Source organism: Stegodyphus dumicola, chromosome 3, assembly GCF_044657685.1.
Source record: "Stegodyphus dumicola isolate Sdum_Otavi_A_Nest chromosome 3, ASM4465768v1".
NCBI classification, from domain to species: Eukaryota; Metazoa; Arthropoda; class Arachnida; order Araneae; family Eresidae; genus Stegodyphus; species Stegodyphus dumicola.
Window position 1 is genome coordinate 78,050,896 of NC_140770.1, and position 15,996 is coordinate 78,066,891.

Genomic DNA, 15,996 nt, shown 5'->3' on the forward strand with positions numbered 1-15,996 from the left:
ACTAGCGTCATATTAATTCCTTACAGATATTCTTCCAGGAAACGTTTTGTAGGCATGGATGATCTAGCTGATTAGTTAGCTAATACGACTTAGTTGGTCAATAGTAATTAGTAGTAGTAGATTTAATTGCCCAGACGGTATTGTGGTTAGAGGAGACGACTGTGATACCAAAGGGCCCGAGTTAGAATCTCGGAGAAGGCATGGTTGCAGCAGGCCATCCCCATCAACAGAGCCAACGATGGCCGCCTGTTAGGTGACTCTACAATAAAATGGCTACCACTTCTGGCCTTAAGAGTGGCCGTTGTCGAATAGGCAAGCTCCGGCCATTAGATTAAAAAATAAATAAATAAATGAGGATTTTCGCTGAAGATGGATTTCTGAATTTTCTTAGATAGTCTTCCATAATGATTTCACACATTTTATAGCAATTCAAGAAAATTATTCCGCTTCTGATAGCGTTGATAATGAAGTTTTTACAGTTATCTCTCAGTTAACTCTAAAATCTTCATTTTTTTCTCTGTATTTTGTGACTTTTCAGAATCTTGTAGGGTTTATTGATGTTAATTAATCAGTTATTTTATGTTCTGAACACGTACTGTCACTTCCTTCCTTCCGTTTTCCGGCCAGATTGCAAATTAGCTCGGGCGTATTTAACTGAGAGTCTGAGATTGTTTAGACAGAACATATTATGCGTGTTGAAAACCACGTTATTACAGTCTGTCTATCATATTATCTAAAAGCTCTCGCCAGTCAGTCTGCAACTGTCTGTTGCCATAGAAACGTGTCTTGACCCATTTTCGGTAGGTGTGTCTTAAAGACGAATTACAAACACTTTTCCCTTCAACAAAGAGTCGCCAAAAACAAATAACAATAAAGAGAGCCTTGATTCGCCGCTATTTAAAATATGCTAGCCCTGATGCTATAGCGACCGTCATCGCTATAACCAGATACTGTGGCGGGAGCTATTCTTCTCGTAGACAGACAGTAGTTTGCTATTCTCATATAAGAGTTCTGTCTTCGGCGTTTCCCTTATTCTGACACATAATGCTTTCACGCCGGTGTAAGCTTAAGAGCCAACTTTCGCGTTTAAATTATTCCGCGTAGCTTTTGGTTAATTGATATTTATATTTTAAATTTAAAATTCTGCTTTGAATTCTCACCAGAATTGCTGGCTAATTTGCAAACACCAGGTGTGCCTCCTGTTCAACTTACTTAGTCTTAAACATAAGGGTCTTTTACATACTTTTTACTTTTCTGTGTTTCATCTTAGACACAGCCATAAGTCGCTGATAGTCTTGTTGAGGAACTGCCACAAGCTACGTTTAGTAAAGGCAGATTCATCGCAGTCTTTACAATAAAAATTCCGCTGTTCCCGTGTACAGAATATTGTCAAATACATGATGGTCATAAATGTTGCGACACGATTAATGGAGCAATAAACTTCACAACTTTGGGTCTCTCAAACATAGTCAAATCTTTCTATGCTCAAAAGCGATGACTGAAATGGAATATTTTAACTTAGAACAATTGAAATCCAAACTTGAGCAATGAATTTTATGTTTTATTTATATCAGTGCTCTGCTCTAATAATCATCATATGTAAATTTAATCATTTAACATGTAGACATAATTACATCACATGCCAGTTTTATTACCATTCGATTTTATTTTGAGGATGCAACAATAACTGCTCTGCAATATTGCAGAATTATAAAAAATTGGGGATACATATATGTGATAAGAACATTACAAGAATGCAAGTATAATATTCCTATTTTAGTAATGTTTGATAAAAACCCATGAATTAAAAATTAAATACTGACATTTTAAGCAAAATTTTACAAATATTCTCAAATGGCATTATATTTTTTAGAAGGTATTGTCTCCCTCCTTTATGCATGCTTTCGTGGTGTAACTGGATGAACACTAGACGCGTATTCGGGAGATCTCGAGTTCGAATACCGGCGAAATTAATTGCTGATTTCTTCAGTTTCCTAGCAATTTTACACACAAAATTCAGCCCACTAACGGCCGAGCGTTAAAATCGCTGAGCACTGGTAATTCTGACCTGGGTTCAATTCCAGGCGAACGAGCTGGCTCCATGGGCGTTTCCGTTGTCTTCCCCATGTGTAACGTGTACACGAGCCAGTTTCCCTTAGAAAGCCCTCTACGAAGGCTTCCTTTCCCTTAGGCAGATAGCCCTCTAGTATGCTTTGTCATGATCAATAAAAGAAAACCATACAAAACCTGAAATTAATTTTTCATTTAAATCTTTCGCTTAATGTGCATTTTTACACATTTCAAAATCAAAAACAGTAAACAATGAAAAATGGCCTAACCATTTATATAAACGTAAATTTTTAGTATCACTTATATGTAATTCCATTTCTTACATGTATTTCCATGTATAAAGATAATATCAACTTATCTTTTAACAAATTACGTCCTCTCCATCCTTCAAAACTAAAAGAAAAAAAAAATTAACAAAACAGTTTTTATTGCTTACACAAAATGGAGCAGAATGAAAAGTAAGTTACTCGCTTCTCGGTCGCTAATTGGACGCGACTTAATCCTTCGCAGCTGCCTAAGAGATCTCTAGGAAAAAGTGCAGAGGAGCTTACATCTATAATTACGATTAATCGACAGGCAATAATTAAAGGTTATCGATAGGAAATCATGTGTCAAAATGAATTATTCGCTTTTTTCATACTTCTTATTTAATAGCGACGATAAAAGAACGTGTTTCTTTTTTGGAGGATAGTAGTGACAATATAGCGTTTAATGTAATTTTAGATATTAAGAACCTTCTTGAAACACTGAAGCTAATAATTATGGTAAGTATTTGTGTCGACTTAAAGGCTCGTGAAATTTTAGTCAACTTCTTTTATTTTATAGTTTCTAATCTGAAAGCTATATTTTCAAATTTTATGTTGAGATATTTACTACCTTCTTGCTGAAGAATGGCGTTAGCATCTCAAATCATTTTAATGAAAGAAATGCTTTGTAAATTGTGTTATTTCTGACGTTGACTGTTTCATGAACTTCCTAAAAATCAATATATTTTGTGCTTTAGCCTTTATTTATAGCTTTTAACAGAAATTGGAGGTAATCTTAATATTGACACAGAAATGCTGAAAAAAATCGCATATTCCATCAAAATGGGCTGATTATGAGCTGTCAAACAAATCTTGTGATTCACAGCACGTTACATTTTTAACATATTGCGTGCTATCATTTTATATTCAATACAAAATGCCAAACCCATATTTTCCATTGATGTTTCTATAAAACAATTTTACGTTTCATAATAACATTGTGCGATTTTAACTGATTAGACAAAGATAAGAACATATATAAATGCCTAATAAATCGCTGCTAAAACTATAAGGTATTTCTCCCGCCTTTTTAGCATGCTTTCCTGGTGTAGTGGTCAGCACCCTCGGCGCATATTCGAGAGGTTTTAGGTTCGAGTCCCGGCGAAGGCATTGCTCATTTTGTATCTCTCCTGCTTCGAAATAACATTATGTCTCTACAAAACAACCAATGGAGTTTGTGTTGGTGACACTTATAATAATCACGACCGTCTTTTAGCAAAATGTGATATACATTCATGTATAAATGATCAATCTGATGTTTTTGAAACATCTTACGAATATGCATAATACAGTCATGTTACGCACTGTATTAAATACATAGTTCGGAATTTATATCTTAGCCTATTTAAGGGTTATTTACACTTTTAGAGAAAGAAATAGCATGCAAGCGTGAATTCCATGATAAGTTATGTGCCATTTTACATATAAATGAGTTTTTAGCAGAATTAAAAGACTATTTTCTATTCTAAATTCATTTTTTAAAAAATTTGATGTGGACGCCACATGATTGTCTTCTACGGCATATTAAATTACAGATACTTTTTGCTGCAGAAACAAGCTCCATTAAATATTTTTAGATATTTATTGTTTAACTGTATATATAAACTGTTATCTTATTATGTAGTTATTTGATTAGATTATTATATTTCCAATGAAATAGGATGAACGAAATTTTTTGCGATGACGATACTTCCTTTACTTCGTACAAGGAACTTAAAAAGGCGTGGTTAAGGTTTTTCTAAGTCACTTTACCCAAGGTGTTTGTTAAAAGTGACTATCGACTTTCTTTTCTCACTTAACTATTGATTTTAGATATATACTTCCAATTACAAAAATTCTCAAAATAAAATATAAAATTTTAAAGAAATAATAGTTTTAACAATGGAGGAATAGTGTAGAAAAACCCCCAAATACAAAGTTTAACTTTTTTAAAAGATGATTATGATATTTATGATCCGCGTAAGTCAACTCTTATGAATTTGGTAATGTAATGAATTTGGTAAAAGTTCAAAGTATTAGAAGCCGTGATAACAGGAAATGGGTTAGTAACGCATTGAGAGTTATCTTCGGTATTGAAGCTATTTAAATATTTTTGTTTCTTTTATTGTGCAAGAAGCAGGGCTACGTTGCATAAAATTTTAGTTGTAATATGAGATTTAGCTTCTACTAAACCATTTTAGTTCATTTTTCTTTTTCTTGGAGTTTTAAGACTCCTAGTTAAGTACAAAGGTGCCAATTCGTTGGAAATATAGAAAGATTAAATATTAGCAATTTAATAATGGTTGATTTAATTGATTTAACTGTTGATATTATATTTCGGAACAGAAATGTTCATTGTTCCAGAGTACTTTTGTTGCTAACAAATAAAAGAGGTATATAATCTAGAATGAAAGCTTTCCCATCAATCAGTTCAAGAACAAGTTTTTAGTATTCACAGAACGTAGCATGTATGAAATCATCTCCTTTATTCTGTGATGTCCTGAAAGGGGACGTAGGTGGTGGGGTGGCGGACATGCCCTGGGCCTCTGAAGAGCCTTAAGGTTTCAAATATATACTTGTATATACAGGAATATAAAAAAGAGACTTCGTCTTCTGAGAGGATGATTATGTATAAATGTGCCATGTTTATGTAAAAACGCTGATATTATAATTTTATAAGATATAAGTAGTTTTTTACCCCGCTAGCCAAGCGCCGACTTTCATGGCGGTAGATACAGCTCTATGTGCAGAAAGTATGTGGATAAGCGTGTGTCAAAATACTTAAAAACTAAACAAGTTTAATAAATTTAGCCTCACTTTTAAGGAAAAGTTGCATAATTAGGCAACACCCATAAATTTTTCTTTAGATTTAAGGGAAAAGCTGCATAATAAAAAAGCTACATCTGGCAACACCAGATCTGAAGGTGCAAAGAACAACACAATATATGCGAAGTCTTAAACCTCTAGGACTTAAAATAACAGAGTTACTCCTTTAGCTTCACAAAATATCTGCATAGAATGCCATCGAAACTCATGGAATACAAAGGAACGTTGTCGAATGTTGTAGAATTAGTCCTGAAAAGTCCAATATAATTTAATCTTAATACAAGGATTTTTTTTGTTTGTTTTCCAAATAATTTTAACTATTTAATTTTAATTAAATAAATATTAATTATACATTTATATTGACATTTTATTTGGTGGTCATTACAATAAGGGAGTCCCAAGAAGATTCCAACCCCGCGTCTCCATAGCTGTAGATCCGCTACTGCCTGCACTAGACCATTCGTAAGTCAGCTTCTTTTACAATACATTCTGAATAACACGTTTAATTCAAAAATACGATAATTAGATGTTAAAAAATCATGCTCTTAAGTTTTCAAAGAAAGCAGAAATGTCACGACCAGAGAACAAAAGGCTGAGTATAAGAGACTGTGCTTCTCATTTCAGTTGATGAGATAGGAAGACTCTTTGATGTTGCAGCTGCAGGCGTTGAATCGATAAAGAAATGCGGTTTATGTGAGGGAAGGGACTGATTACTAATTTCTAATGACGAATAATAGGCATTTTCTTAAGAAAAATTACATGGGTTTTCATCGACTTTATGATTCTTTACTATTTATGCAAGCACATACACTTGAAATATTTGCTTCTTTATACTTTTTATTTTAAAATAGCACGAAGAGTTTAACAGGAATTTGATCTTCAAAGCATTCAGTTGAATGGGTGAATAGAAATTAAATCTTCAAAGAATACGTTTTTACGTGTCACAGTAATTTTGTTAGGAATTAGGAATATAATTAGAGCAAAATAAAAATCGTAATTGCTACGAAATCAATAAAAGACGAAAATACTTACAACGTTATCTAGAAAATTTATGTACTTGGAATAAAATTTAAAAACTAACATTTGAATTAAGTTCAGTTGAGTCCATTCATAAGACGAGTAGATGAATACTGGCATTGGGAGCATTGCTATGGTATGTCGTTGAAAACGTTAAAATGCTGTGGTTTTAAAAATTATAATTCTGGAATTAATACATTGGGAATCATGAAATTACGAATGAATAAAATAAAAAAATCTGATTTTATTCAATATTAAATTCTCACTAACAAACAGTCAAATAAAATTCGACCTTAGTTTGGCATTAATTTTTTGCGAGACTCTAAAAATACGTATTATGTCCTCAAAGTCAATTAAGTTTGAACTTTGTATAATTTCTGTATGGCATTTCGATAGCGAGCTTCACCTCACAGTATCTGAGATTATTTATTTGTAAAACAATGAATACTTTTTTATACAATGTCTTTTTGTGAACTGGTGTTAAATTTTGATAATAAAACGAATAAAAGACATTAAAAGATAAGCCAACAAAACATTCCTTTCGTGTCACCAAATTTTGTATTTAATGTCGGCGATATTAAATACAAAATTTGGTGACACGAAAATTAGGGCTGTATTCAAAAATTCTATATTCTTTCATTTCGAAAAATATATATTTTTAATAAAAGAACATGCTGGACTTGAAGTTTGTTTTTCTTGTTAATCTTGAGTAATTCATAAGAGATTCACAACTGCCTTAACAGTACCAGCGGGATGTTTGATATGTTCTTCCTTAATTTTAAATGAACATAACTTCCTCATTTTTTGATCAATTTACTGAAACTAGTATTGTCAGACACACCACTTCTTGACATTTTGTTTTCTTTCTTTGCAGTTGAAATGCCACCAGTCGAGCGCGGAAGAAAGGGTCCAACACCATCTTATGTTAATGAAAAGCGCTGTATCGCTAGTTCTAGGCTAAGTAGAGTGTTAATCTTCTTAAATGCTTTGAAGATATAGTAGTTGGAAGAATTTACAGTAGTTGCCGCTTTAAAACCTATTTCAGTAACCTAGTATCTTTCAACAGGTGAAATTTCTGTAGGACGATAGTTTCCGCCATAAGGCTGGGAAGCTTACATGAGTTTTTGCCGTATATAAGTATAAATACGACATAACTACTTTCGGAGAGTCATCATTGAAATTATCATCCTTCCGAAGCAGAGTACCTTCGAGCTCTTTGATGTAATAAATTATTTATTTAATTTTTCAGATATTGATTCGAAAAGTTTATTTGGCTTACAAAAGTCGCCAAGATCTGCAAAAATGAAAGTTGTTTAAACATCGTAATGAAAGCAAAAAAATAAATCCTCTGATTTTCAATGATTCTTCTCGAGGCAGTTAAATGATCGCAATTCATAAAATTAAAGTTATCTCAGATTCTCAAGCATTGTTTATTGGCAAGAGACAAAAAATAGTTGAATGGCACGTTGAAATAGAACTTAGCTGCTACTTTAAAGTTTAAACTTCTCCGTTATTTCATTAGACACTTATTAAACACATTTAATTCAATTTTTCTTTCCCAAACGGATTTTAATAATGCAGATTTGGAACTGATTTGAACATTTCACTGAGCTCGAAGGTTAATTTGAGCACACTGGAATCCCATAATATTTACATTACTCGGTGAATGTGAAATTCCGAGGCTCTGCTGTTTCATAAGAAGGAAAATTGTTAAATAATTGAAAGAAATAAATACTTTTCAGATGACTAGCTAACTAATTATTTACCAAGCCTTGGACCATGAAGATGACTTTCATAAGCGGATCAAATTTTTCATTACAGACGATTAAACTGAAAAATAAGAATCGCGTTATGTTAAAAAAAATCATTGAAAGCCATCAACTATATACATGATGAGAAATAAAAATCATTCATAACACTTTTATGAATGTCATTTTTGACGTTGCTCAAAAATGCTTACAATAGCAAACTGGAGGATTCATTCCGTTTCTCGGGATTTGTACATATAAAGCTATGTCAGATTTGTGGTATAGAAATGACAGTGTTTGTCACACAAAATCAAACAGTTCCATTTCCATCTTCCTGAAACGAACCTCAAAATCAATAAAATATGAAGAAGCATCGCGTAAGAGATTAGAAATTCTCTTTCAGAGATGGAAACGAAAGAGGAAAAAAAAGCGGGAGGGAGATTAAATTTGAAAATAATAATAATAAAGAAAAAAAAAACTTCCTTTTCAAACGCCAAATAACGTGGCTGCCCGTGCGTGTTTGCGTGCACACCTTGAAAACGATGCATTGCTGTTCTCTTTTCAACGCCGGGTCCGCGTTCCTGTTTCAATTGCGAACACGCACACAGTCTGTCATTACGTGTATCAACCGACAACCCTGTTGACAGCGTCGGAGAGAAGTCTGAAGCGTAAAAAGAACGAAATGAGATTCTTTTCCTTTATTATTCCTGTTTTGTTTTTTCGGTCCCCGGAAAACTGTCGGATACTTCTTTCTCCCATACCTCTCTCTCTTCCCCGTTTTCTTTAGTTGCAAAGCGAAATGAAAACCTGATGCCATCTACTAAATTTGAGTGCCACGAATCCCTCTTTCAATACATTTGGCGAAACCCGGACTTTAAAGCTTGGAGCTCATGTATTTAGAAATTTATTTGATAGCAATAATGGCGTGGGTTTTAAATCTCCTGAGGTGAGAACGAGAGGGTACGTTTCTTGGAAGAAATATAAACGTAAAGCGTCCTCATTTCGCATGCAAAATGGAAAGATCTAGCAATGAGTTCCCCAATTTCAGAGTTATTGCAACTTTTTAAATTCATGAGAGGATCGTAGGGAAGTTTCTCGTTTTAATAAACGTCTCCATCCAACGATTTTAATAAATTTCTGCTTGATTTTAAGCAGATTTTTGTTTTGGAAATCAGACGACTAAGTTTCCTATTTAAAATCTGGAAAACGTATACTGTAAGCTAGATAATGAAATGCGGTTTGCTATACATAATGCAACAGCTTATATATATATAGCTACTGCAGGTGAATCATTAGCGATTGACCATGTGGGCGCCACAGGAGAAAGCGGCATGTGGGCATTGATTCATAGAGATTAAATCAGACACGCAAATGTTACGGGACATTGGGATTAAGTATGGCAACCAGCCTTCCCGGCTAAGCATTCGTGCGTGGCATGGTGCATGCAGAGTCTGGAAGGGGATGAAAGTTGCACTGTACCCTGTCTACCAGATTTAGGCTCTGAGAAGCATGATACTAACTGCGCTTTCTTCTGTAACGTCCGGATGATCACTCGCTAAAGACTGACTTGCAGCAGGAGCAAGAAGTATTTACGTGTTTCTGGCATCATGTACAACAGACCGCAATTTCAACATCTAACTTACAATTTAAGTTAATAAAACTTTTATGTGTAATCCTGTATACAACTAGTAATTAAATCAAAAGCGTTAACAACAACATTTATCGCCCTATGGTATTTTGATGAACTAACATTTATTGTTTCGTAAAATGTTTGACGAGATTTCTTAAGCCAAGCGTTTTCTCGAGTAATTTAGTGGTGGTGGTGGGAAAGAAAGATGGGCGGGAGTGGCTTGGATAAGTCACCACAGGAATTCTGTTTCAAAACTGGGGCAGAAGTTAGCAAAATCGTACTGCTACCTAATGTCCTGGGCCCATGCGAATGATAAACGCAATCCTGCCTTCCTAGCTCTGATAAAACTCGTGGTGTTACTATCAGATAATGAGATAAGTCATAACGAAAAGAATTTAATATTTTACGCTTAAAAACGTAATTAATATGCAGTAAATAAATCCAAACTATTCATCTTTAAAATGAAATCAGTTTCATGAAGAAAATTCTTAATCAACTGTATTATATTTCAACCGCTGGAAGACAACAAAATTATATTTAAGTGTTGCTCAGAAATTACTCCGTTGGCTAGGAATGTTGGATTTAATTTAAAAAAGCGCACAAAGACTCTTTTCCGAAGTTCCATTCGCCCACCAGCGGCCGAGCGGTTAAAGACGCTGAACACTGGTAGTTCGGTCCGAAGTTCGAATCACGCAAACGGGCTGGCTGCATGGGCGTTTTCGTGGTTTTCCCATGTGTAACGTGTATACGAGCCAGTTTCCCTTAGAAAGTCCTCCACGAAAGGCATCCATCCCCTTAGGCAGATAGCCCTAGTGTGTTTTGCCATAATTAAATACACCACCACCGAAGTTCCATTCCAGTTTTTTTCAGACAGCAGCAGTCATCCTTAACACATTGTGTCGTGGATAAATGAAATTAAACGTGTAGTAACAAACTTTCAATGCAAAACTCAAAAAGCTTTGAAACAAGCTTGTAATCGCGACTTTTTAACCATACGGATTAAAAAAAAATGCATTACAAAAGACAGTCATTTTCTCCTACCGCATAACTGAGAAAGAAAATTCGTTTTCTTATACGAAGCATCCCCAAAACAATTTTACATAGCAATCGCTAACAGCAGTTAAAAAAAAGTAAATCCACTGTTCCAGAGAAGACACATTAGAGCCAGCCTACTGATTATCTAAGAGCAAATGGAGATGTAATCTTGGATCTTTTAAAAAACTGACCTCAAGTTGCCTGCAAAAAAATAGGTGGACCTTTTGGATGATAGGAATCTTAAAATAAGACATACGGCATAAAGGCGTTAATTTTAGCTGTATTGCGCGAATTTTAATATATGAAATTTCAAATTAAACAAATCTGTAGTAATCATATCTCCAAATCATTGGCGAATAGAGATGCTTTCACGGCTATTAGTTTTAACAGAGAATAGGACTATTAATTTCAATCTCGAAAGAAAGTTGATCTAGTGACAAGGATTGGTATTGTTTGCATACCTCGCCCATTCTTATCCAAGAAAATACTCCCAACAGATTTTGAGAACTTCTGGAGCAATCGACTAAAAAGCACTTTTAAAGCCTGCTTCGTATTTAACTGTTCTGGCTATCGAATTTGAGTTATAAAATTATAGATTATAAAATAATTAAATAGATTTCGGAAAAATATATGTAATTAATTTTACTATAATATGTAATTAATATATGTAATTAATAATACTATGTACAGATATGTATGCAATCGACAGAAAATTAATGTATTTTTTATTAGTTATCTTATATTTTTGTAAAGTACCTTATGTTAATTAACTAATTATTTTGATTTTAATATTTAATTCAACTTCTCCTTTCTTCCTTTCCGTGTTCCTCATTGGAATGGAAATTAGAATTGTGTATGTTTAACTTGACAGTTTTGATTCTTAGTTAAAAAGATTTTTGGAAATCGCTTGTAGAAGTATTTTCGTCAGCTCTGCTTAAAAGTGATATTTCCGCTTTAGCAGTATCGCTAATTGCTGTTTATAATATGCGCTAGCAAAATAGTATCTGGGTCAACTTATTCTGTCTTACGTGCTGTCTTAGATTATATTATCAAATTTTGAAATTAATTAACTGTTATGTTGTTGAATACCCACAAGTGGTAGAAATTTCGTCTGTTAAAAAAACACACGAATTAGGAATAACCTATACTATAATTAACAGAAAAATACTGTAAACAATTTATCTACATTTTGACAGTTTTGATTCTTAGTTAAAAGAACTTCCGCAAATCGCTTGTAGAAGTATTTTCGTCAGCTCTGCTTAAAAGTGATATTTCCGCTTTAGCAGTATCGCTAACTGCTGTTTAAAATACGCGCTAGCAAAATAGCATCTGGGTCAACTTATTCTGTCTTACGTGCTGACTTAGATTATACTATCAAAGTTTGAAATTAATTACCTGTTATACTGTTGAATACCCACAAGTGGTAGAAATTTCGTCTGTTAAAAAAACACGAGAATTAGGAATAACCTATACTATAATTAACAGAAAAATATTGTAAACAATTTACCTACATTTTGAACAGTTAATTACAGTTCGAACAGTTAATTAAATCAATATCCACAACAAAACGAACATACTGTAAATAGTAGAAGAAGAAACATCATTACGATTAAGTTATAAATGTATATAAATAATTTTAAAAGTTAAAACAGTTAAAATGATTAGAAACAAACAAAATCATTAAAACAATATTTACAAGATCACTTAAGTTCCCACTCGCCCAAAGTGTCGTTAAGCCTTTCTGCTTTTTTTATTGCAATATGTACATTTTAATTACATACTACTGCGAATAAATACTGTTCCTAAATACTATGGCATCTTCTAACACTCTTTTTATTACACGCAATTTTTTTTTTTCGTATTTTCCTTAGACAATTTTGTTTTACGCTTATGATTCGTGATAGGAATTTTTTCGTCTTCCGCAAAACGCAAATTCCACGTTTATTTTTAGATACAGACCGGTTAATCTATAGTCCGTTTATTACATCCCGGTTAACAGAGAACTGAATATTTTCAAAACAGTGTCAATAAGATTTTTATTATAGTAGCCATGTTAAAAGCTAAATTGTGCCTATTTAGGATAAAAATACAAAATAAAAATGCAGTTTTAGTTGCCAAATAAAACACGCAATATTCTACTTAAGACGCACTTATGATTTTATTCCCTACTTTCAGTAACATTACATTATATTTGTCTTTCCTTTCCGTTCACTTATTTTATTCTTTCTTATAGAAATGATGCCATAAGCAAGACGTCAGCATTCCCGTGGGGATGATGTTACACATTTCCCAACTCTGACACGGCTTCTTAATGACACATCTTTTTTGGCTTCTTGTTTCCTACCTTAATTGGAAATAACAAGTAGGTAGACATCATCAGGGGTTGTTAATAAGCACAATATTAACCACACGGAAGCTCCTCCGTGGTGATAACAATGTGGTAGGGATAATAATAATAACAGAAAAGTAGACTTTATTGGCAGCAAATACGCATGGCATCCCTGAACATCATATAAAGAAAAACATGGATCCAATTAATTTCAGTTTTAATATATTACAATATATTAAAAAAAGCTTCTGAATGATTTCCAAATTCAACAGGGCACTTATTTCAGTATAACAGAGTTTTATAGGCCATTGCTATTTACGAATTTTTTTAATTGTCTTCGTTTTCATTTACTTCATTGTAAGATATAATTCACAAGCAAGTGGAGCAAATTATTCTTAGCTTGATTTTTATACTTTAATCTAGAATAGAAAATATACCATTTTCTTCGGACATATTTCATTCTTAATTTTTCTTATATTATTTCAGCGATATCCTTAATTAATATAATATACCCAGACGAATTTTAACTTTAGTTAGAAATTCGTGCAGCCTATTTCTGCCTTTTGAAATAATCTTAATATGCCCATTATTAATTCTAAACTTAAGAATTCATCAAAGAGGGACATTTTTTTAGAAACTCGTATGTCTGCGAGTTGGCTTTCCTCACAGTAACAAACTATGATACAAGCTGACTTCACGGACAATTACAGAATAGCTTCCGCAGAACCGCGCAGTATTTCAGTTCTGGAACTTTAGAACAGCTCTGGCAAAAGAATTAGTTTTGTTTCTGATTTCATAACAGGAAAGATACAGAAATTCTAATGATCTTAAGATCCTGAGCAAAAGTATACGTTTCCCTTCAGTTGAGTTTTGAATCTCAAATAAAAGTTCGTAGATATTTGTATTAATTATGATAATAAACATCTATACCTAAGAAACTCTTTGTGTTCTCTATAATAATCTGTGTTCATATTCTGTGTTCTCCATAGTATCCATTCTTTCTTTGATAGCAGTAGAACAAGAAACTAGCATTCAGGGTATGCAAACACGCGACCCTATTCGCATACTCTGGGTACGAATGTTAACAAGGTGGTTTGATGCAGAAACGAATTCTAATTATCTTTATTTTACCATTTTAACTTTTATATTTATTTATATATTTATTATATTTTAAATTTATCGGTTATTGAGCACTGAATATGAAAAATTGATTGTACAAAGGTTATCTGCAAATTTGGAAAAAAATATAGTTATCATTTGATTTATTGTATGAATTCTATGTCGACAAAATGCTGATTGTGAAGACCATTATGTGGCTTAAGATTCAGATGTACAATAGAAAAAGATAGTATACAACGACCACAATGCATTTTATGTTGCAAAATATTATCAAACGCCATTCTTAAACAATCAAATTTGTTACAGCGTTTCAACATTTAGCATGCTGCTGAATCTACAAGAAACATCTTAACATGCAGAAGTCTCTGAAGACACGATTTGATAGCAGCGATACTATTACAAAAACCTGACATTGCGGCAGTTCAAAAGCCCTTGTTAGTAGCTTCTTAAGCGGTATATCTGTGTGCTCAGAAAAGATCATAATATAGCTGAAGAACAGGTAAAACTATATTCATTTAAAACTGCAAAATTTGTATTGCGTTCTGAAGCAGAAAACAAAATTCAACAGATACTATTATCGAGCTATGAGACTTGATCGTGCGCTCGAGATCTCAGTCTTGATAATTTAATGTTAATTCGTCAACGATATCAAAGAGTCAGTATTCAGTTCGATGTGTGAACTGATGTTGATAATTGCAATCGGTTTTTAGCATTTGTACTATATAATTAGGAAACAGAAGAGTTGAAAGAATTTCTTTTTGAAGACAAAAGAAACTCGCGTTTTCAATCACATTAAAAACTTTTTTAACATAATAGCCACCGATACTATTGGCTTATTGTGCATTGATCACGCGTTTACAATTTGGGCCCATATTCTGAATTTTTTCCATACATCAAGAAAGTAATACCGCACTATATAATGCACCATCATGCACTTGCATCGAAAGCTTTCTCATTGAATTTAAAACATTATTTGACTATTTCAATAAATGCACTAAAGTATATAAGAGGGCAAACGCTTAATCATAGTGTTTCGTTCTTTGTGCGAAGAAACTAGTGTTGTTCATACTGTGTTTCTTTATCCCACCGAAGTACAGTCACTCTCCAAAATACACATGCTAAGCAGTTTTTTTTAATTACAAAAGGAAATTATATTCTTATTAACCTAAACTGCAGTTAAGATAAAACGTTTGGAAAGAGAAAGATGTGTTTAGCCACCACTTTAAATACTTCAGTGTACCAATCTGTTAAGATCATTATAATAGATTAATCTTCATTTATTTAAAAACTAAAAAAGACAAAAATATCCGAAAGATTTCAGATTTTAAATTACGTCCAAAGGGGTGTTTTTTTTAACGTTTTGTGTGTTACCTTTATTTACTAAATATCATGTTCTACGTGCTCAAAATATAAAATTCAGTTCAATAGCAATATCGCAAATTAATTTTAAAGTGAGCATATCTTTAGAATTTCCGATACAGAGTCTCGCGCGCTGAAGATAAAAATGTTTTTTCTTCGTACAGTGTTGCCATTGCTCGCTTTGAAATCGTTTAGTTTTTTTTAACAAAAAATTTGTTGAAGTGTCAAAATATGAAATCGATAATAAATTGAATTTCAAATTAGAATTAGGGCTTCCACATACCCATATTCTATGGAAGATTACGTTATTCAAATTTTGATGGCTCTAGATACCGTTATTTTATCAAAATGCGAGAAACATGCATGCATTTATGTAGATTCTTCATTATTTAATTTCTTTAAATATAAGACAGGGCGGTAATATATGGTATGGTGGCGACGATTTGAAAAGTGATACAGCCTTTTAAAGTTTTCGAAGCAAAATGCCAATAGTCTTTCAAGACAAATTGCCCCTTTGGACTAAAAATTAGGAAATATCCAATTGAAAATGGCAATTTTACAAAATTTTTTGCTTGACTT

At 33.0% G+C, this 15,996-nt stretch overlaps 1 protein-coding gene across 8 annotated transcripts in view; it reads right to left on the bottom strand.

The window, feature by feature from the left end:
• LOC118187993 (latrophilin Cirl-like) overlaps positions 1 to 15,996 on the bottom strand; it is a 1,172,776-nt gene that overhangs the window by 812,066 nt on the left and 344,714 nt on the right. The gene's annotated exons all lie outside the window — the stretch shown is intronic.